The following is a 24,725-nucleotide window of genomic DNA, read 5'->3' as shown; positions in this document are numbered from 1 at the left end:
TATATATATATATATATATTTTTTTTTTTTTTCTGGAAATATATTCTACATATGCAGATGTTCTTTTATAAATGCAGTAATTCAGTAAACAGACTGAAACAGCCTATCCATCAGACTGTGCTATATCAAAGAATTAAGGAAAAATTTCAGTCTGACTTTTATTTTAAACTTTTGGCGTAATGTATTCCAATATAGTTTTAAAGTTTTAATTACATGTGTAAATTCAATTAGTTTTTGCCTTCCGATGTTCCAAGATCAGACAAACTGGTCTATTTTATTTTCTAAGCTTTATTAAAATGTTTCTATTGCATCAACATTTAGATGTCTGCTTTTAATAAACATGAGGGTTTCTCCCTAGAACTCTAACATTTTTTTACAATTCTATTTATTTGATTTAAACAGGTAAAACTAGAGATAAGATTTAGCTTAAAAAAGACTTATTTAAGTAAAATAAAGAAATTAAAAATATAAAAACATAATAAATCAATTTAAAAAATCAGCAATCCATCATATTTACAAATGTGTCTACTAAACAGCAAACAATCTAAAAGATTGCACTAATTAACAATTGTTTTATGAATATCAGCTATTATTTGTTTAAGAGTTCTTTAAGGTGTTTCCACATGTTATATGAAAAAGTGATTTTGGAAGGCTTTGACTTGATGGTAATGTGTTCCAGTTGACAAACTTCAATTGCAATGTTTGAGAATTCATTAAAAGAGGGAGTAGATCTGTTTTTCCAGTTTCTTGTTATAACTTTTCTTACAGTAGTTAGAACACTCCATAAAAATAGGTATTAAATAAAATTAGTAATTTAGTTAAAGGGAATTAATCAGTAAATACAGCCTGTTAAAGACATTGATTTAATTCCAATATGGCGTAATTACAACAAAATCAAAACATATGTTGCCAGTCAGCTCTAAGCTGCACTTTACATCTTTAACAAACCATCATACTTTCGGCCATTAATTCAATTCTGTGTGGTGTAAAGAAAGATCTGTGCATGAACTTCCAAGAAAATAATTTGCATTTAAGTGAAGAGATTGTTTGTTTTGATGATGACAAAATTAACTTTTTTATCCTCATCATTAGGAAAATTGTTATTGATAAGTTTAAAATAATTCCAATGGCTTTCTTTAGTATATTCCATTTCTTTTTTATCACTTTATATATTTTGGAGAAAAGATGTGTTCTACATATTATCTGTTGTATCAATAGAATTAAAAAATCAACTAATTTAGGAATAGAGTCTCTTACCTTTGGTTGCATTACTTTGATTTTGTGTTCAATAAATCTTCTACAGTTTTGCACATGCAACCGCATATTTTCATCTAAATCAAATTTGTGTTATTATATGTTGAACAGAATACATGTTTTCTTATCCATTAACTCAAACCAATATATTAGATTATTCTCTTTAAAAGTAATCATTGTAAGCAAGTTTAAAGTAAAAATATTATTTTGTATATAAGCTATTGGAAAAATGAGAAAAAAAAAAACATGCTCTATACATTGGATTTCTGTAAATAAAATGTCTCAGGGTATTCATTATGATGGAGAGGAGGAGTTGAATATTTGATTAGAATACTTACAAAATATTATTTTAATAATCAAAGCAAAGAGTTGTTTCAAATTAAATAATTTGAATGTTTAAAACAGAATTTAACCCAAACTTTCATTTAAATTCATTCTATTTAGCCGTATAATAATTATTTGATCAATTGTGCCATTGTCTTAATGACTGATAATGGAGAATATAATTCTAAAGCTGGTAAACCAATACCACCAGCAGAGCAGTCCCTAATATGATGGTATGAAGCTACTCTGGGTTTCTTAGGCAGCTATAATAATTTTAAAATTAAAGAATTAAAATCATTTATAGGATGATAGGATCATAGGACGTTACTAGGCTATTGGCCCTGAGGCTCTTACAAGCCTAGACAAGTCAGCACCCTATGCCACTGTCCAGCAGGGACACAGGTAGAATCCCAGGGGTATATTTTCTATTTCTCATCCAGGTATACAGGTTGCACTTAAAAAGGGTTAATGGGGTACTCTGCTTTAAGTAGAGAGGGCGTCTATTCCACAAAAGGGAGAGTTGCTGGGACACAAATCTGTCCCACCAATAAGTCCTATTGATGTCACAGACCAGGTTGAGGTAGAGAGTGCGAGTTACTCAAGTGGAGCTTGACTTGCAGATATGCAACAGTCCCATCAGAGCGGGTCTGATATTGCTTTGTATACCAGACAGAGGTCACCTCTGAGGAGTCTGTAGGAGATTGAGTAGAGGGACAGGGCTTTTAGCCTATCTGTAAGGTAGATGTTTGAGGTTAAGGATTCTCCAGGGGAGGAACCTCTGTGGTGTCTCCAACTGCTGCATGTGCTTTGTGAGGTACATGCCGAAAGGGATATTGTACTCAATACTGGGTCTTATAACAAAAGAATACAGGGATGTTATGACCACCTTGTCCCAGGATGAGATACCCTTACTAATGAGGTGGGCCATGCAGAAGCCTTTCCTACAATGGTTGCAATATGGTGGTCAAAAGTCAGTTTGCTATCAACCTGGGTGCCCAAGTCCCTCACAATTGATTGCATGCTTAGGACCTTATTATCAATGTGATAATTTGTGGGGATGTCACTCTCCCTGAAAGGGATGACAATGCATTTTTTGGCATTCAGTTTGAGACCATGTTTCTAGCACCAGTCATTTATTTGGGTGAGACCCTCTTAGAGGATGTCTACATCAATAGGGAAATTGATGACAGCACCAAGCTTGCAGTCATCTGCAAACTTGGTCAGCCACAGCCCACTAGATTGGGTCTGCACCTCCAAGAAGTATATCCCAAACAGCAGCGGTCCCAAGACCGATCACTAGAGTACACCGCTTGTTACAGGTCTACTACTTGAGGTGGCTTCCCCTATTTTGACTAGGTGGGTTTTATCAGTGAGCCAGTCTGCTACCCATCTGGTAACATATGGATTGATGCCTAGGTGAGAGAGTTTATCTATTATACCTAAGTGGGGAATAGTATCAAAGACTTTGATCAGGTGAAGGTAGGAGGTGTGCGCCATCTTCCCCTCATCTATGGCCTTGGCGACTGTCTCAAAGAAGTCAATCAAATTTAGCAGGCATGACCTCCCCTTGACAAAACCAAACTGTGTGGGATCAAGTGTCTGAAGATTGCCAATGTCCTTGTTAATGAGGTCCATGATAATCTACTCCATGGTTTTGCAGATCAGACTACTTAGGCTGATGGGTCTATAATTTACTAGATCGGTGGATGCCCCACCTTTGTGCAAAGGGATGAAAATAGCTGTTCTCCACCCAGCTGGGACAAAGCCAATACTCAGGCTTTGGCTGAATAGGGTGTCTAATGGTGCTGCAAGTTCCTGCCTGAGTTCATGTAGGATGTAGCCTGGGATGTTTTCGGGTCCCATGGATGCTATATTTTTGCCGTAGAGAGGGCAGTGGTGACTTGCTCCCTAGAGATAAGAGGAGGGGGGCAGGTTCTGGGGATGTCCTGTTTTACTGATGGGGGGGAACAGAGGAGTGAAGTTTTCACTGAACCTGTCTGCCAGCAGGTTGGCTATATCTACAGTGTTTGTGTATGTGGTGTTCTTGACCACCAGTTCTGAGCAGATCTGGCTGCATCCCATGAGAATGCAGACATATGTGAAGAAGGCCTTATGATTATCTTTTGTAGATGTGGCCAGCTTGAACTTGAAGTTTGCTTTGGAAGATTTTACTAGTGGTCTTATTTGCTTGTTCAGGCTAAGGAGCAATTGCTTCCAATTAGGCAACTGCTCCTTCTTGGTCCTGGACAGCATTTCTTTTCTTTTATTATAGAGTTTATTTATTGTAGCTGTCCACTAGACAGGTTTACTCTTCCTTAAGGTGGAGGAGGATTTCATCCTGTCTGGTACTCCTGATTCCATGCAGCTTTATAAATTCTCATATAGTACTTTGGTGTAGGTTTGGACATATGTGCTAATTCATATGGAGGGGGAGGGGGCTGTGCAGCTGTTTATATCTTCGCTGAGGAGGTTGTAATCAGCTTTGGAGAAGATTTTTGTTTGACCTTAGCTGGGGGGGGGTGGGGGGTGGGCAGGGTAGATGGTGACTTTGAAAGTGACTGCTTTGTGGTTGGATCTTACCAGGGATGATGACATTGTAGGGATGCTGCAGTGGTTACTCATGTTGGTTAATACAAGTCCAAGATAATTTCACCTCTTGTGAGGGTGTCAACCAACTGTTCCAAGGCATTTGCATTGACGAACTCAAGGAATCTCTGGGCATTTTGTGTTTTGGCATGAATATTTCTTCCAGTCTATGGTTGAATAGTTAAAGTCACCCAGGATCAGGATAAAGGGTTGAATCTTGATAGATCTGAATAGGTCCAGATAGGTGAAGTGGGTATCTTAAGTCAAAGTTGGATGCCTATATCTAGCTATGATTTGAATAGGGGTCTTGTCAATTAACTGCACCTGGAGTGTTTCCTGTGCATCATACTGTTTGACCACCCTAGGGGTCTGTATGTTTTATATATATATATATATATATATATATATATATATATATATATATATATATATATATATATTTTTTTTTTTTTTTTTTTTTTTTTTTTTTTTTGGGGGTCTGAGTGAATGATAGGAGGAGTAACCTGGTATGGCTGGGGTGCTCTTCACAGTTTTGAACCCGGTTTCTGTGACTGCACAAATGTCAGCTTTTGCCAGGGTTATGAATGCTTGCAATGAGTGCACTTTCATGTTTAGTCTCCTAGTGTTTAGCAGCATGATCTTTAATTTATGTTTTGATGAAATGTTCATGTTGATAATTTTGACCTCATGGTATTTCCTAAAAAAAGACACTATGGGGGAGGCAAGGCCATTTTTCAGAAGCCTGAAGCCCAAGGGAGACAGATGCAGGCCATGTCTGCAAAACATTGTGCTTTGTCACTCATGTCATCCCAGGCTATTAGGTACTGGATCCCCTTGGAATGAAACCAGAAACTAAGCCAATTGTTAAAGTCAATCATTTTCTGTTTGCATTGAGGCATCATTATGGGTGATGGTAGAATGCTGCTTAAGGCTAGGAACATACCTGCCTGGGACACATAATCAGTGAGCTTCATCATGTCTCTCTTTATATAGTCCAAAGAGGTACGTCTCAAATCATGCACTCCAACATAGACTATGACAGAGTGATAACAGTACCTGTTGAGAAACTTGAGTGCACTGGTGATATGGTGGATTCTGGCACCCAACAAACAACTAACCACAACTTTCTCCTTATCCAGGCTGGTGAGGGGCACATCTGTGTGTCTCACTATGGAGCCTCCTATGACTAATATGTTGGGTTTATGTTTAGGTCTTAGTGGCTATGAGACACAGGTATGTGGACAATGTGAGGTGTGTAGTGTGGTGGGCAGGGGAGTTTGCATGCATTTATGCCTCAGATGTCTCTTTTGTTTGGGTATGCTTTTGGTGAGGACCTCCACATATGTGGGGGGGGGGTGTTGTGTATGTGTGGGTAGTGTTTGAGGTGTGGTGTTTGTGTTGCCAGCCTTCCCAGTGCCAGATATACTGGTTTGTGGTGGAGTGAGATATGACACTAGTGATTGATGTAATTGCATTTCTCAAAAATTGTGTTCATAGGTGGTAGTAGGGTTGTCCGTGTACATGAGGCAGTTTCTACACTGTCTCAGGATGCCCATATCAACCAGACTGGCAGGAGAAAATGTAGGAAAGTGTCCATCCATATTTGTCAGAAACTGAAAGAGCTAAGAGGGTAAAGGGAGGAATGTCTAAGAGTAGTACTACTAGGAAAATTTGTAGCTGGAATACCTCAAAAGGGGTTAACAACCATGCAGCTAAATCTCTGGACTGTATCTTGACTATGCTACTCAATTTTTCAGTTAAGAGTACAGTAAAACCACAGATTATTCACATTCCCCCGGATTCACGAATCCTCCGTGTAAGACTAAATAAGTCTTACTCGGAAACTGCAGTTGAATTGTATGACATCAGCGTGCCATGCATATTCATGAGGGCACGCTGACTCCACTCCAAGTCTAACACGGACCATGCAGGAAGGCAAGGGGCATGTCTGACTGCCGAGCAGTCCACAGGTCCACACCCCTGCAAGTGTCTGAATTGTGAAATGTCAACACACATGAGCGAGTCCGCTCAAATGTCTACATACCCAACACTACACTCCCTCACACTGTAAACCCCCAGTACAGTTATAAAATGTAAAACTTTTAATTTTTTTTCTCATAATTCCTGATATAGCTGCCATATTTGCGCGTGTTTGCGCGGGTGTACCTATTGCTTAGCTGCAGTTAGCAATTTTGACATTGAAGAGCATAATAAGAAATGTTTATGCAAATTAAGCCAACTAGCAATAGCATAGTGGTAGAGCCTTCACACAAAGAGGAGGCATTCACGGTTCAAGTCCCACCACTCCCCTTTCTATTTTATGTTTTAAATTAGTATATGAAATAATTCCTGACATATATGAATAAAATTTTACTAAAAAGCATTGAAATGGCCTATGTATCAGTGAACAAAATGTATATATATAAATATAAGAAGGATCTTGACATATAAATGCCCGTAGCTAAGCAGTGCTGTACCCAACGCAATATAGTTGCCCATAGTTAAGCAGTGCTTTACCCAGTGCAATATAGATGCCCATAGCTAAGCAGTGCTTTACCCAGCGCAATATAGTTGCCCATTGCTAAGCAGCGCTTTACCCAGCGCAATAGGTTTGTGTGGAGCTGTGCACCGCGCCAACCAGAGCATCGTAGGGCAACGTGGAGCAACGTAGAGCAAAGTTGCCTAAACACAGCCACACTTCCTAGCCTGTCTGGACAGTAGTAAAATAAAAAGCAATGACAAGGTTTGCACCCGGGAAACTGTGCACCATAATCAAAGTACTGAACCACTAAGCCATGACAGCTTAGGATAAACATCCACTGTTAACATACATATACTTATAAATGGTAGATTAACCATTGCTAAGCAGGTCTGCAGTCAGCCGAGAATTTTCAGAAATGGCCAATCACAAAAAAGTGTAGGAAATGCGGCAAATTTAAGCTCCATACGTGGGAATACTCGCCATAACTGATTGTAGCTCCCATCTGCAGTCAGAATGGCTGGTGCTGGAGAGGGTACTCACTTTCGAGCACAACGCTGGGGCATCGAGGAGTCAAAATACATGGTTTGGCTATTTGTCCACCGTCATGAGTCAAGACTCTTCCTGGGCCAGTTCCAAGGGACGGACTACAAAGCAGAGGCTTGGAACCGGTTACCTCATGATCTCTCCAGTGCCACAGGCATACCTCGGACTGGTGAGCAGGTCCGTCATCACCATGCAGACCTGATGAGATGGAAGCAGGACCTACTGAACCAATGGATACAGGAGGCCCGTCACATGCAAGATGCCCCACTACTGAGTAGGTAGCCATGGAATGCAGTATGTAAGACATGCTAATTTAGTCTATATAATGGATAGGTATGTCTCAATATCCCTTCATTTACTTCACAGCTGCAGGTGTCTGTGCTGCGAATCAGCAAGCCTATGCAGATAGGCTGCTAAGGCTGTGCCACCAGGCAGGTTAGTAATTATTCTGCATGTATTGTTATATAAAATAGATGAGAGATCCTGAAAAAAGTGTTGTAGCCCAATAATACAGCCATAAAATGCCCTGAATAATTCCTCTGCATGTACTGTTATATAAAATAAGTCAGTGAGCCAGAAAAAGAGTGTAGTAACCCATTAATAAAGGTAAAATAAGTCCGGAATAATATCTCTGCGTGTACTGTCATATAAAATAAGTGAGCAAGCCTGAAAAAGAGTGTTGTAACCTATTAATAAAGGTCTACTATGTCTTGAATAAGTCTTCCGTATGCACTGTACTATCAAATAAATGAGAGAGCCTGTAGAAAAGTGTGTAATGTAATTAAGAAAGGTATAATACTTGGAGTGTGTCTGTGTCACTTACTTTGAAATGTTGTTGTACCCTTGCATTATATAAATAGTACTGTTGTATTAAGTGCTGTCAACCCACAGTTGGGCAGTCCCATATAAAGTGAATGAAGGAAGTGCCAGTAGCTGTGAAGCATATATACAGTCCTCAACAGTCGGTTAATAGCCGGCATACATAGGTAAATCTGGCATACAAGTGGCTTGTTAATGTGTTCCCCAGAAATGTGAGTGTGCTACATGAAATGTAGGGTTCTGTAGAAATTTAACTGAAAATGTCACGTGAACACATCCAGATATGTAGATATAAAAATATAAATAAAATATATAACTATGTAGCAGTAACATCTGCATCTTGGACAGTTAGTATGTCAGATATAGGTCAGGTATATAATGAACTAGCCAAACCCATTACTCAACCTAATGCATGTTGCCTAGTGTAATAATACATGTAGGGGATATACACCTGCAGTCAATAGAAATGTAGTGTACACTAAATGTACTTATAAGATGTTAATGGAGGTTTCTTTTTACACCCTACTGTATGTGCATAAACAATGCAATTCCACACCTCAATGGGTATGCCTAATCTCAAAACATTTGTTGGGACATATGTCCTATTGTTCTATAAATATCTGCATTTACTTTGATGCATGTGCCCTGTTCAAACACCACAATTTTGGTGGCCTGTTGCCACCAATCATCCCTGCATGCTGTTGTAATGTCCACTGTCGTTCAATATATGCATGTGTTATGCTTGCTGTTCAACTGTTGGAACCCTGGTGTGTTGGGTTAATGGGAACATTACTGCATGCTGTTACAACTAATTTGGAATGCTGTTGTCTATGTTGTAATTAAAAACACCTAATCACAGAACGTATGGGAAGGCCGGTCCCAGTGGACCCACTTGTCCTTCCTCAGATGGCGATTGCACCTGGCACCAGCAGGTCCGGTGCCCAGCCCAGGCTCCCCTCCTCCATTGGTCCTGTGCCACCTTCAGGTGGAAGCACTGCAGGGGATGGGGCTCACCCCCCCCCTGTAAGCGTGGGCGGAGAAGGGCCACCTGTCACCCTCCAAAGGGTCCAGGTTGTGGTGCGTAGGGAGATCCAGCGTTTAGTCACTGATCCCCTATGCCAGCTTGGGTCGAGAGTGGCGCAACTCACGGGTGAGCCTGCCCCTCCTACACAGCCCCCAGCACAGCCACCCTTGGGGCTGTGAAGGTGGAGTTGTGACTGCCCATGGGTGGGGATCTCAGTTCCACTGTTACCATCTGTGGGCTCATGGGCTTGCTATTTCCAAACATCCGTCCCCGTCAATTGTGTTCAGCCACTCCATGTGTCATACTCCACCCCTGTATGCATCTTGTTTGTCTTGTCTGTTTAGCTCCCCAACCTACCTCCCCAAATATATCTACTTCCTCTACCTCACATTCCACTCTCACCTGAAAAAAAAAGGGCAATCTGTTCCCACAAAAAAATTACGCCCCATACATAGCTGCCCATTTTTTACACATGTCCGCTGGACATGTAAACTGATAATTATAATTGGCAGTACAACATAATTTGTTGTCCTCACCCCTCTCTCAGGGGTGAAAGGTTTCAAATTTCACTCCAAATATGTAACATATGCACAGCTGTTGCTGGTAAAGAAATGGGCAGCTATGGACCTTCCCTACAACCGTCCTGCACACCCTGAGCTGGTTTCCCTACTGTCTTTCTCTCTTTGTGCCCTTTTTTCACCACTTTTCTATTTCCCCATTTTCTTTTCTTTCAAAGAAATTAGCACGAGGGTTAGCGGGAGTAAGCACTTTTAAGCAGTAGTCAGCGGGTTTGAGCGAGTGTTTCTGTGGGACTATGCACATCCCAGTAACATGAGTATCTGCCTCAAATACATGCAATACACAGAGCATCCCAAGCAATTGTGGTACACTGTAGTGGACATTGTATAGGCAGAGTCAATGCACATGCACACAACATACACCACTTTGTCATCCGTAGTACATGTTAATATGATACACATGGCGTATTTAGACACCTGCTGTAAGGTCAGACTCCAGTATCGCAAATGTCATCCACACAGCGCACATACTATACCTGAGGGTTAGAGGCCTATCAAAGGGTGGTGCAACACTCTTCAACAAACAACACATTCATGTTAGGCAATGCTCCCTATTGAACACCTTACATACCCATGTAACAACTGCCTGTGAAATGGTTAATGTAGCCACAGTGCTGCAATTCAGGTACAGCAAGATAGTTGCCAGTGTGGCACACATTAGTGGCCTTGATTGACCACATGATGCTGCCTGATGATGGCTCATGGTACTACACTACATCCAGTTACAGTAACTACAGTACTACATATAGCATTCATTGCTATACACCTGACAGTTGTGTGCATCCAACCATGGTATGTATACCTGTGAGTGATGGTGCACGAGACATGGAAAAGCATTTAATGCTTGCACAGCAATGTTGTGTCCCGTTCCAGGGTGAGGCCAATCACTGAACAACACACATGCCTCAAAGACATGTATACTGTTATTAACAAGGACTCTCTGCACTCGCACTGCATGCTGTTGAGCAACACACATCCTGCATGCTGACATGTGTGATAGGATTCTTTGGCTTGTGATACTGTACTCCACCATCAACCCCTAATGGGTATGCTCTGGATTGCTGTTGGTGTGTGTGTGTGTGTGTGTGTGTGTGTGTGTGTGTGTGTGTGTGTGTGTGTGTGTGTGTGTCTACTTTAGTGAGTAGTGTATTTGTGTTCATGTGTGCATGTGTGCATGTATTCATGTGTGCATGTGTGCATGTGTTTATGTGTTCATGTGTTCATGTGTTCATGTGTGCATGTATGCATGTGTGCATGTGTTCATGTGATCATGTGTTCATGTGTGCATATGTGCATGTGTTCATGTGTTCATGTGTGCATGTGTGCATGTGTGCATGTGTTCATGTGTGCATGTGTGCTAACATCATGTACAGATTGTAAAGTGTGTTCCTGTCTTCCTCTCACAGGTGCTGAGGTTGTGTTCGTTGAGTGCAGCAGGGAACCTGAAGACACTGCCACAAATAGTGGAAATGATACATGTGTTGTGTCACAGGCAGGTTTGACAGGGTCTGTCGTTGGGCCGCCAATCGACAGTACACAGCTTTCCACCCCATCTATGTGCACATTCATACTGCCAATACATCCCTCATCACCAATGGCCTTAGCTGAGGGACAGCATACAATAGGTATTGACCAGTATAGTGTGGTATCTATGGCACATGCATCCCCTCACAGCAGCCATACCCAGATTCCTGGAATGGTACCACATAGCTGGATGTCCAGGGGTTCTTGTGGGAGCACTGCTGGTCGTAATGCCCCTGGCAGACGTGCTCCCACAGGTCTTAAAACCTCAGGTATGTTCCGGGCTGTAATGCAGGCACAGGCACATATGGAACGGTACACCAGACAGGGACTAAGGGCACAGAGGGCCCATAAGACAGCTATCAATGACAGTATCTGTGACCTTGCCGGAGCCGTCCGTAATTACACCGAGGTCATTGATAGACGTTGGGGGAGAGACATTAGAAGTCCTCCGCAATGTCATGTTCATGTGCCAGGACAGTGCAGGATGGCTGAGACATCGATGTGGACGTATGCCAGCAGCATCATCAGCTGGCAGTCATCGCGGATGACACACAAGTCACAGCTGCTCCCATAGTGGCAGTACCAGCCACAGCAATGTTGGGGCTGGGCTGTCAATAGACCGTCATAGAAGACCACGTGCACGTGGCTCTGGCCAGTCCCAGCAGGGACATGGGTCCAGTCAATATCCCTCTGCCTCTGATGATAGTACCCAGTCTGGCTTAGTACCCGATACTGTCCGTTGCACCCCTGCTAGGCACAGGTACTGTGTCCGTGGCCAGAGACAGTGATCTGTACAGCCTGGCAGGTACAGTCTGTGGCTGTCCCACAACCTCCCGTATATGGCAGCCACATGATGGAACTGTGTGCATGCAGACACACTCACCTAAACCAAACACCTAGGGCTAACACATACACACACACATTACATCAGCATTGACCCATGCTGTACTGTTGTCCCTCACACACACACACACACACACACACACACACACACACACACACACACACACACACACACACACACACACACATACATGTCGATTGGATGGGTCAGTGTTGGGCTCTGGCAAACCAATAACACACCCTGTGCATATGATGAAACTGTGCTACCTCCTGTCATCTGTAACATTGATGCAGAAACAGGCTAACATGGTGCTGATGCACAGGTTGACTTTATAGCAGTGTAGCAATGTTAGCATGTTGTCAACAGTACAGTGTAATGATATCCTTGTAGGTATATCTGAGCAGCCATGATGCCTTAAAGCTATAATTATCAATGTAGTATTGTTTACAACAGTGTTATTTCCAAAAATGTATTGTCTGCCCATGTGCCACTTGGCTGATGTGTGTAGTTTTGGCAGCAGGTGTTGGTGAGTGGACAGTATTTGTGTGATGTGTGCATTACAGATTTGCAGGTGTACATTTGTGAACATGGTGGAGGTGCACTGTCTGCATGTACGTGCATAGTGGACACATGGGAAGGGTGACATGCCCTGTATTACACAGTGTCAACACTTCATAGTTTCTATTGGTGGCCAGTATGCATTTTAATACACATATGTTTTAACTTGGGTACACATGTGTGTATGACATGGTTTGACACTATGCTGTGGGTGACGCTGTTTCTATCTGTCATTGGTTTGCATTCTGGTAGTATAGACAAACCTCAACAGCCTGACTATAACCAATCGTTAGATGATGTCTTGATAACTGACACACAGATGTAGGAAACTCAGTAGCATTTGGTTCCTTCCGGTACTATACTATACTATACCAGTAACCAGTGACCTCCACCCATTCCTGGGACCACTCCTGTTTGGCATATAGCCCTCTTAGGTACAAGCAAACACACTAGGGATATCACAAAACTGGTGCAGGGTTTAATGAACTTCAGCACAGCTCAAAGAGTTAAAATAACTTTAATTCAATGTAACAAAGAATAAAACATCCACGAATTAAGCGCTTTCATCTGTCAGCATACAGACTTCCTCAGAACTAATAACATATGATTTTACAAAGGTTTAAATAGCAAAAAATGGTGCCAAAAATATAAATACACATATTTAAAGGAACATCATCCTATTTTGTTGAAGAAATATATTACACTTCAATCCCTAAAAAACTATGTATAAAATGTTAAATACAAGACTTTAAAAACAATAAAATATAATATGAAACATTAATTAATGTACATATAAATAAACTCCCAGGTATAAAATACATACTGTGTTGTATATGGGGACTACAAAGAAGTCAATTAATAGTGACTAATCTAATATCAGGAAAGGTTTGATACTAATACTATTGTTAATGCCAGGGAATCTTGTTGCATCAGTAAGTATTTGCCAGTTACTTTCTTTTAATGCAAGTAACATCTTCCAATTCCCACCAAATGGTTGGCAAAGTACCTGGTCAATAATAGCAAATTTAAATATATGTTGTTCCCCTTTATCACATATATGTCTATATAATGCATTATTCGTATCCTTCACTTGTATCTTATAATAGTGTTCATAAATACGTTTTAACTGTCTTTCAGTTTTACCTATATAAAATGCAGGGCAGGCTATACAGGTTGCAAGATATACCACCTGCTTAGTGTTACAATTGCCTGCCCTACACCAGACATATGTATGATTCATATCTTCAAGCTTAATATGTAATACTTCATTAATACGCCCACATTGTCTACAACTTCCACATTTCTTAGTCCCTTTATGGGCAGCCTTAATGCTTACATGATTACTGGCTTTTTCTAATAACCTTTTAATATTCGGGGCTGTCTTATACACAAAACTTGGATAACTCCCTAACTTCATAACTATGTTATCTGATACAGTTATCAAGTCCCAATGTCTTTGTATTATTTCTTTAATAAAACTAACATACGGGGTGTACATCAAAACACACACTCTCTTCTTAACCACTTTGTTAGTTTTCATACCCGTTTTTGTCACTTGTATGTCCCCACTATCAACACATGATCTACCCAATAATGGTAAATATTTAATGCCCCATTGTTGTTTAACATATTTTGCAATATCTTTAAGCATATGTCTAGGGTATCCTCTATTTCTGAACATATTGTAAATAAGTTCCATTTCCTTTTCCATGATTTCTTTGGTAGAGGACATTCGCGCTGCTCTTATACATTGTCCCTTAACAACATTTTTAAACATATATGGTGGATGGTTGCTGTTAAATTCAATATAATCATTAGAAAATGTTGTTTTTCTATATATCCTGGATGCAAAACCATCGTTCACATGACTAATGTAAGTAGCCAAATAAGCAATTCCTTTTGAGTTAGTATTGTGTGTGAATCTTAAGAATTGTGTCGTCCCATTAAGATACTCTATAAATTCAGTAATAGCTTCTTTTTGACCCTTCCATAGAATGAATAAATCATCCAAATATCTGGCATAGAATGCTATGTCCGAATAAAATCTACTTTTAAACAAATGTTCGGACTCCCATTCTAACATCACCAGATTGGCAAATATGGGGGCACAAGACGCCCCCATAGCTACCCCTTTGCACTGTCTGAAGTATTCACCTTGGAAAATGATGTAATTGTGGTCTAGGACTAACGCCATCATGTCTAAGATAAGGCAAATCCGATCCCAGCTCAAGTTGGAGAATTTTCGCAAGCTATTACTGAAAAATTCCAGTCCAATTTCTTTAGGTATACTTGAAAATAAATCTGTAACATCAGTGGTTACAAAAATCAAGTCTTCTTTCCACAATTCTGGAGTCAATTTACCCAGAAAATTCCATGAATCTTTCATTAGATGTGGGATATTCCCATATATGTGTTTGGTCCATCTGTCAATTGCTACCCCTAAATTATATGTTTTAGATTTGGAACCAGAAATAATAGGTCTAAATGGGGGGTTACTAATGGACTTGTGGACTTTGGGTATACCTATGATGTGAGCCAAAATAGGGTAATCAACTTTCAAAAATGTATATATTTCCTGGGTAATTCTATTGTCTAATAGATATTCCTCTAAAGCTAAATCTATTCTTTTATATCCGATATTAATTTGATTAATGGAAACAACCTCATAATTACCTGACTCATGCAATAAATTATGTATTTGTGTGTTATATCGAAGGCGTTGTAAACAACAACCCCCCCCCTTATCCAGTTTCATTATTCTAATTTCATTGTTGTGTATTAATTGATTCAAGCATTCCCGTTCCTTCATTGTTGTTATCCTGAAAATCACTATAATGAAAATTTCCTTTTCTAATATTACTGTTTAACCAATAAATGTCTTTGCATACCATTCTTTCAAAATTGGTTACATGTGTACATGGTACTGGAATATAGGAACTTTTTTTCTTTAGTTCTTCAAATCTAAAAACGTCCCCATAATCCACTCTATCTTCAAATTGTACAGCTAAATTCAACCTTTTACAATATAACTTAAATTCTTTTATAGTATCTACTAAATTAATTCCTAAATTAAGAATAAATTTCATCCCTTTGCTCAATAAATCTATGAATTCATGACCGATTATTAAATCAGTATAATTAAATACATTGAACCCATTGTAAGTACTAAAAATATTCTTATTACTTCGTATTTCAAAATTGTCATTAACTTCATCAATAAGTTCCTTTAAGTATTGTTTACTATATGTAAATTGATCATCTGAGTTTTCATTAATGGGATGGGAAAAAGTATTGTCAGGAAAGCTGTTAATATTCTGATCTACCTTTATCCTGTTTATCTTACTTTTCTGTTCCACTGAGTGAACTGCTTCTTGGGTGCTGGAAAAAATCTGCCCCCTTGAAAATTTTCATCTCTTTCCACATTCCTTGATGTATACCTATAACTACTGTGTCTCTCTTTTTGCACATTTGTTCTATCATGCGGCCATACATATGCTCTTTTTCCCTGATACTGTTCGATGTCACGCTGTATCGTCTTATTTTTTCTCTGATAAATAATGTAAGCTTTATTTTCAGCCGTTTGAAATTGCTTATTATACAAATCCCTCCATAATTCAAAATCAATATGCGTTAAAATATCTTCATTTAAGCCTTCCACTTCTCTAACTAAAATGGATAATTTTCCATCATTTAATTTAATTAATAATTTCATATATAGATACCCAAACCCATCAAACATATTGTTAAATTCATTGATCACACCATCATTATAATCAACACCCATGGGGAGCTTAAAAAATCTAAGCCCTTTGGGTACTATTTGTATATTTATGCATTTAGCTAAATATGCGTTGTCAGTCTTAATGCTCTTAATCTGAAGCAATTTTTTACCTAGATTAAATATCATTTCTTTCAAGGGATTGTTGAAATACTCAAACGTCTTTCATTAACTTGTATATTTTGCTCTATATTATCAAAATCAAATTCATCACACATAAATAGATCCATAACATCAGTATTAAAATGTGCAACATCTTTAAAGTCATTAACTTTATTTCCCAGCTGTCGTTTAGTTTCAAGGCATGGGCTTGAAACCGTTTTGTTATTTACAGTACCTTTAAACAGTTTGTTCTGTGTCCTGGTGATCGCTGGGTATGTTTTAACTGGTTGTCGGCTCTTGGGTTTGGCCCCGGTGCGCTCAGCTTCATCCCGAATGTGGAATAAACTAAAATCAAAAGTAAATTCGTTTGTCGGTGACGGATTGCTGTTGGAAATCCTGTTACCATAATCCAATGAGTCCTGCATGGATCGTATACCTCATTGTTCCCCACAAACCTGTCCATTCGGAATGTCCATCTGCGTACTAATGTCTATAGCAGCAGGGACTTCAGTAGGAAGAACATTAGGGTGTTTAGCAGGTGAGCGTTTAACAGAGGAGGTACGTTCCAATGCAACTGCCTGCTTCGGTGCTTCCACAATACCGCTAACTAAGTCAATAAGTCTGTTGACTTCAGACTGCAATACAGTAACCTCAGCGCTTAGCGTTTGAATATCATCACTCTTCAATGAAGATTGTGTCTCGTCTCCACTTCCTGCCATACCAGTAAAGCAGCCAAAAGCTCCACGAACAACTATAGAACCACAGAAGAAACCCAGAATAACACAAAACTGGTGCAGGGCTTAATGAACTTCAGCACAGCTTGAAGAGTTAAAATAACTTTAATTCAATGTAACAAAGAATAAAACATCCACGAGTTAAGCGCTTTCATCTGTCAGCATACAGACTTCCTCAGAACTAATAACATATGATTTTACAAAGGTTTAAATAGCAAAAAATGGCACCAAAAAATATAAATACACATATTTAAAGGAACATCATCCTATTTTGTTGAAGAAATATATTACACTTCAATCCCTAAAAAACTATGTATAAAATGTTAAATACAAGACTTTAAAAACAATAAAATATAATATGAAACATTAATTAATGTACATATAAATAAACTCCCAGGTATAAAATACATACTGTGTTGTATATGGGGACTACAAAGAAGTCAATTAATAGTGACTAACCTAATATCAGGAAAGGTTTGATACTAATACTATCGTTAATGCCAGGGAATCTTGTTGCATCAGTAAGTATTTGCCAGTTACTTTCTTTTAATGCAAGTAACATCTTCCAATTCCCACCAAATGGTTGGCAAAGTACCTGGTCAATAATAGCAAATTTAAATATATGTTATTCCCCTTTATCACATATATGTCTATATAATGCATTATTCGTATCCTTCACTTGTATCTTATATTAGTTCTGAGGAAGTCTGTATGCTGACAGATGAAAGCGCTTAACTCGTGGATGTTTTATTCTTTGTTACATTGAATTAAAGTTATTTTAACTCTTCAAGCTGTGCTGAAGTTCATTCAGCCCTGCACCAGTTTTGTGTTATTCTGGGTTTCTTCTGTGGTTCTATAGTTGTCCGTGACACTAGGGATATGTCCATCCACATCTGGAAATGCATACAGTGGCCTACAATGCATTCTCCGGATGAGACACTTATCCTCCACAAGGGTATCATACAGACAGATACCTGTTGTCCAACCCATGCTGTAAAGCTATAAGCCAACTATAGCATAGTCATCCACATTTACTAAACATAGTATTCCGACATTACCACATAGGTAGTAGCCCCCAACATGTAGAACGGGTACCGATGTGTACATACAGACAAGTGTTATGTCATCTGTCCTTTGGTATTCACATTTCCATAGGTATTCTGAAATCCCTCGGTGTATCACATAAGCAATAAGGGGTCTGTGTGCATATCCATAAAGTTGTTGTGCACCTATAATGAATGTCCATTATTGACAGACTTTGTTGTGTTTGAACATGTCTGAAATATACCCCAGGCATGAACCCTCACTCACACTATTCTATAGAAACTGTCATGGGTGTGTGTGACACAGATGACCTAGGCCACAGATCACTACAGTGCCTGGCCTTGTCACAAACGTACATATGTGACCGAAGGTCTGAGAAGCAGCAGCACAATCTGTCAAAGGTAACAGATGTATTCATGTAGAAAGCAGGCTTCACACGTATGAACTAATTGAGGTCACATGTACATATATGTATTTGCCACACAGATACCTGAAGTGTGCAATGCACATACTGTTGTTATACAGTAGTAAAAGCTAAACCCACAACACATTGACCAACAGTGTCACACGCACACACTCAGCAATTGCACGATTCAAACCCATACCTAATGATGTTGTGATACTAGAGAGATACGCATTAACATGACACACTATATGTTTTATTGGGGGGGGTTTATTTCCACTGCTATATTTGTAGGATGCTGACACCATCAGACTTGCCAAAGAGGAATATACCACTTTTAAGGTGTTTTCCTAGTCTCCAAAAAGGGCACTCCTTTCAAAGAAAATCACACAGAAACATACACCCGCCCCCAAACACACACTAAGCAATTGCAGGATTCAAACCCCTACCTAACTATGTTATGATACTAAAGAGATACACATTAACATGACGTGCTATATGATTTACTGGGAGTTTTTATTTCCAATGCTATATTTGTAGGATGCTGACATCATCAGATTTGCCAGAGAGGAATATAACACTTTTAAGGTGTTTTCCTAGTCTCCAAAAAGTGCACGCCTCTCAAAGGAAATTATACAGAAACATACACCCCGCCCCCAACACACACACAGCAATTGCAGGATTCAAACCCCTGCCAAACTATGTTATGATATTAAAGAAATACGCATTAACACAATGCGCTATTTGCTTTATTGGGAGTTTTTATTTCCAATGCTATATTTGTAGGATGCTGACATCATCAGACTTGCCAGAGAGGAATATAACACTTTTAAGGTGTTTTCCTAGTCTCCAAAAAGGGCACTTCTCTCAAAGGAAATCACACAAAAACATACAACCCCCCCCGCCACGCACACAGTCAGCAATTGCACGATTCAAACCCATACCTAATGATGTTGTGATACTAGAAAGATACGCATTAACACAACACACTATATGTTTTATTGGGGGTTTTCATTTCCACTGCTATATTTGTAGGATGCTGACATCATCAGACTTGCCAAAGAGGAATATACCACTTTTAAGGTGTTTTCCTAGACTCCAAAAAGGGCACTCCTTTCAAAGGAAATCACACAGAAATGTGCACCCTCCCCCCCACACACACTCAGCAATTGCAGGATTCCAACCCCTACCTAACTATGTTATGATACTAGAGAAATACGCATTAACATGACACGCTATATGCTTTATTGGGTGTTTATATTTCTCCTGCTGTATTTGTAGGATGCTGACATCATCAGACTAGATATGGTAATGTGTGTGCACTTTGTTTTATGCAGTCCCACGACTGAGCCATGGGGGACAGCAGGTGTTACCAGCTTGAACAGGACTCCACAATTCTTACCTTGTGTGATCTATCTGTGGCCCAGTTGCCAATCCATCAGATGACGATACATATTTATGCACAGGTTGTTGATTTTGTGGATACGACATGTGTCTGGGATGTCTGAAAAGGGTTATTCAAAGTCTATGTGGGACGTGTGTAGCTCATTTCATTGATGTATGTCCTGGGTGGCTGCCTTGCAAACAGTCTAGCAGGTTTGGGAACCATGATCTGCCCATGACCAAACCAAAGTTGGTAAGTTTGTGTGTCTGTAGGCTTCCAATAGCTCTGTTTATGACTTCAATCATGATGGACTCCATGGCCTTGCAGATCAGACTTCATAGGCTTATAAGACTATAGTTCCCATGGTCTGTTGTGCACCAACACTTGTGAAGTGTGCCATATGTTGCTGTAGCCCATTTAACAGTTTCATATCCTGTAGAGAGGGTGAGGCTCAACAAACTATTCAGGTGCAGGGTCTGTTTGTTCTGCAGTTCACTTATGACACATATAGGGAAACAATGTAATCAATCTGATGCCATGTTTTCAGCTTTGGAAGGAGCTGTTTACCCATTCTACATGTGATATCTCCTGGTATGATGATAGGGCCTTTTGTCAGTGGGAGGTGGGTATGTATGTATGGGCCTGTCTGACAGGATGTTGGCATTGTCAATCATTTACAGTTGGCCCTGACTCAGGACATATATGAGTGTACATTGCTATTTATGACATAGCTGAAGGAAGTGTTATGGTTCTGTATGGACTGCTTCACAGATAATCTTTCCATAACCTGGATTGGATAATGTTTGGAGTGCACATTGTTTATTTATGATACTGATTGCAGGTTTTTTATCTTCTTTGCTTTCCCACTTTATATGAACAACCTAAGTATCTGTAGTACATATTTGATTATGACAGGGTTCCAATATATTATATATGTGTCTGTTGTCATATAACTGTGTGCACAAGGCAAGATTGGTGAATAGTGAGAGGTTCCTGGTTAACACATGCAACTGCTAGATATGTGTGGCCCACTGCTGTACTCAGACATGGCCTAAGTGTGTGAGCATGCCCAGTTTGGCCTTTCAGTATGTTGTTGCCTGACATTTGCCTCATTTATTCAAGTGTGTGAGCATGCCCAGTGTGACCTTGCAGTATGTTGCTGTCTGAAGTCCATTACATTTGTTGACGTGTGTGAACATGCCCAATATTAACATTTATGCTATATGTGTGTTGAAAATCAATTGTATTTTTACTGCAGGGCTCACCCTTGTGTCATAACTCTACAGGGATTATGCTGTGCCTGCAGGGTTTCCATGAGACACTTTGCATAGACTTATCAACATTTCTTCATACAGGCTGACCAGTGAAATACTGTCATGGTTTAGTGGTTCAGTATTGTGACTATAGTGCACAGTATCCTGGATTCGAGGACTGTTACTGCTTTATATTTACATACTGGGTAGACCAGACTGCTTAAGGACCGGTAAAGCAAATATGAGCATGTTTACCTGCTTTTGCTCAACTATGCCCAACTTTAACCGAACTTGCCCAACATTGGTCAACATTAACCAACATCGCTGAACATTGCCCAGTATTGCTCAACATTGCCCAAAGTTGTGCTACTTAGTGTGTGCAATTTTGTTTACATATACTAAATAGTGGTAAAAGCTGTTTAGCACTGCTTTATATTGCTTAAAACATGGCAATCATGCCTCAGGTGGTGTTGCAGGGCTGCCTATGTCAGATGCACATAGTACACTCAATATACATGTTTGAAAACAGGTAGTGACAAGTTAGGCATCCCTTTCACTATATGTGTGAATCAGAGAGAGGTATTATTTCCTGGGTTCCTACTGAGCCAGTGTATGTGCTATGAGTTGCCTCTTTGCCAGTGCCAAAGCATACTGGGCACACCGCCTTCTGCCTATTGGGGCAGGCTCAGGTTGTTCCTCCTCCAAGTCACGCTCTGCCTGTGATGGCCTTGGCAATGGTGGGGGGACTGTTTGGCTCGACCCTATGCTGCTCCAGCTGCAGCTGTTTTTGCAGGATCATATTATGTAGCATAGCACATACCATGACTATTTGGTACATGTAGTTGGTGAGTACTGCAAGGCTCCACCAGATGTGTCCAGGAACTGGAACTGTGACTTGAGCAGCCCAAACATATGCTCGATTACATTTCGTGTTTGTGTGTGTGCCTCATTATGGCATTCCTGTTCAGGTGTGTGTGCATTTCTGATGGGTGTCATCAGCCACGGCTCCTTTGCATATACAGCATTTTCCACTAGGTGACCATGAGGGATGTCCCCATTGGTAAATGTCTGGTACAGCTGTGTCAGATGCCAGATATGGGAATCATGGTAGCTTCCAGGGCAGCCAGCATACACATTCATTATTATGCTCTGGGCATCACACACGACCTGGCAGTTGATGGTGGGGAAGCCCTTGCGGTTAAAGTAGTCCCTACCCTGCTCTCCAGTTGGTGCTTTGATGCGTATGTGCGTGCAGTCTATTGCACCCACTACCTCAGGGTATTCCGCTATTTGCTGGAAAAGACGCATATTGCTGGCCAATACCTCATGGGAATTGGGGAAATATACATTATCACTGACATGTGCTGACATGGCATTCAGGAACTGGTGCAGTACTCTGAATGCTGATGTCTGTGAAATCCCCATCATATCACCAGTTGGTCTCTGGAAGGTACCTGTTGCTAGTATTCTTAGGCCAACACATACATTGGTTTCCACTGGGATGGGTTCTCTTCTGTTGGTTCTGTGTGTGAGGCATGGCCTGCACAGCTCAACAATTTGCTGCATGAGGTCTCTGTCCACTCTATAGCGCTCCACTATCTCCAGCTCATGTAGCCCCTGGTAAGTTACCCTGGGCCTGTACACTCTTCTCCGTCTCCTCACTGTGGGTTGCTCAGCAGCATTCGCATTGTCACCACCCTCAGCATGTTGCATATGTTGCCTTATAACACCAATGGCAGCCCCTAACATTTCTTTGTCTCAGTAAAGCTTTTTTAGTTTTCACTTCTCTTAGTTTACTGCAGTGTTGCAGTGTCTCTGAGGAAAACATGGTGGAAAGTGTTTGCAGAGTTTTAAGTGCTGGGCTGGGCTGGGCTAGTGCACTGTCTGTGCAATTGGCTGATTCTGATTGTTTTCACCTGCTAGCTCTGCTAGTTCTCCTTGGTTATCTTCCTACTATTTATTGTGCTTCCTTTTCCCTTTCTGTTTCCACAGAAGGCAGCGCCGCACAAACAAGCGCAAACACGCGCACACCAGTTCACATGCACGCACACATGCTTACACGGCCTAACACTTGCTGACTCCTGCTTGAATGTGTGCACACAGGCGCAAAAGCACTTACACATATTTCAACAAGCTTACACTTGCTTCCTCCGGCTTAAACGCGTGCACACAGGTGCACATGCGTGCGCACAGTCTTACTCAGATTTACAGGCATGCACTTTTGTGCGATGCTGTGCTACGCTTAAACTTCGGAGATCGAGGTAAAAAAAAATTTTTTTTTTATTTTGCAATGGGAAGAATTGCCCATGGCCGGATATTTGGCCATTGGCATGCTTCCTCAACTGGATGCATACTTTATTTTGAACTGTCATGGCTCCGTTTTGCTATTTGCAGAACAGTACTCAGTTGACAACGGAGTACATTTCTGCAAATAACACTACTCTTACTCGGACAAGTTAGGGTTTCCTGGATAGCAAATTTACCTCATTTGCATAGCTTTCAGCAGCAAATGAGGTAATTTGCGTAACCTAACCCTGTCTGTGTAAGAGTCGTTTTAGGAGCTCTCTTGCACGCCCCTGCCGGCTGTTCCTGGATCGCTCGGCAGACATGTTGGCTGCATGGAGTCTTACTCTACTCTTAGACTCCGTGCAAGATTTCGTGAATCCAGCCCATAGCCCAAACAACAGAGCTTGCAGTATGATAAAATACAGTTAAGCAGCAAAGAAGTGCAGTAAAATGCAATTAAACAGTAATGAATTGCGTATATAGTAATGAAATATAGTTAATCAGTAGATTGCTTTAAAACAGTATCTCAACACTCACAACTGTAACAGACAGCACAAATAAAGCAGCAATTCAGTAGAATACTGTCATCAACTTAATGAAGCTACCAACAACAAGTAAAAAATATGGCAAACTAAATGCAGTTAAACTCCTAAGCATAAGCAGCAAAATGAAGTAGGAAGTGGTACAGTTTTTTTTAGAAAGTGAGAAGACAGAAGATAAGATAATTCAAGGTTGAGAAGCTAAAGGTGTGGGCTTTTGCAAAGTTCTCACTACAAACAGTAGAATGAGATGATGTAATGTGATTGGACGGAGTGTCCAGTATCAACTTTATACTGCAGGTGGGCAATTCAAAGCCACTAAGTTTTAAGGCCACAGCAGCAACTGAGCGAGTGGGTGAGACCTAAAACATTTGCCCAGATTAAACAGATATGCAGTAAAACAGAAGTGCAGAAAACAGTTGAAAATAAGCACTTACCTTTTTCCAATATCGCAGCAGAGCAATTGGCAAAAGGTCTATCTCACTGCAGCTTTGAACAGTTTGAGCAAAAAAGTACAAAATTATTTAAAACACTGGCTATTAAAGGCAGAGAAACAGAAACCAACCAAATTATCGAATCAAAATGATACAGTGTTGCAGGAATGCTTCTAGCTAGATCAAACCAGACTGATTCTGCCTCCCACAAAGAAACAGATAGGCCTCTCTA

The sequence above is a fragment of the Protopterus annectens genome, chromosome 7.part0 (assembly GCF_019279795.1).
Source record: "Protopterus annectens isolate FY-2018-M chromosome 7.part0, PAN1.0, whole genome shotgun sequence".
NCBI lineage: Eukaryota > Metazoa > Chordata > Ceratodontiformes > Protopteridae > Protopterus > Protopterus annectens.
This window is presented reverse-complemented; position numbering follows the sequence as displayed.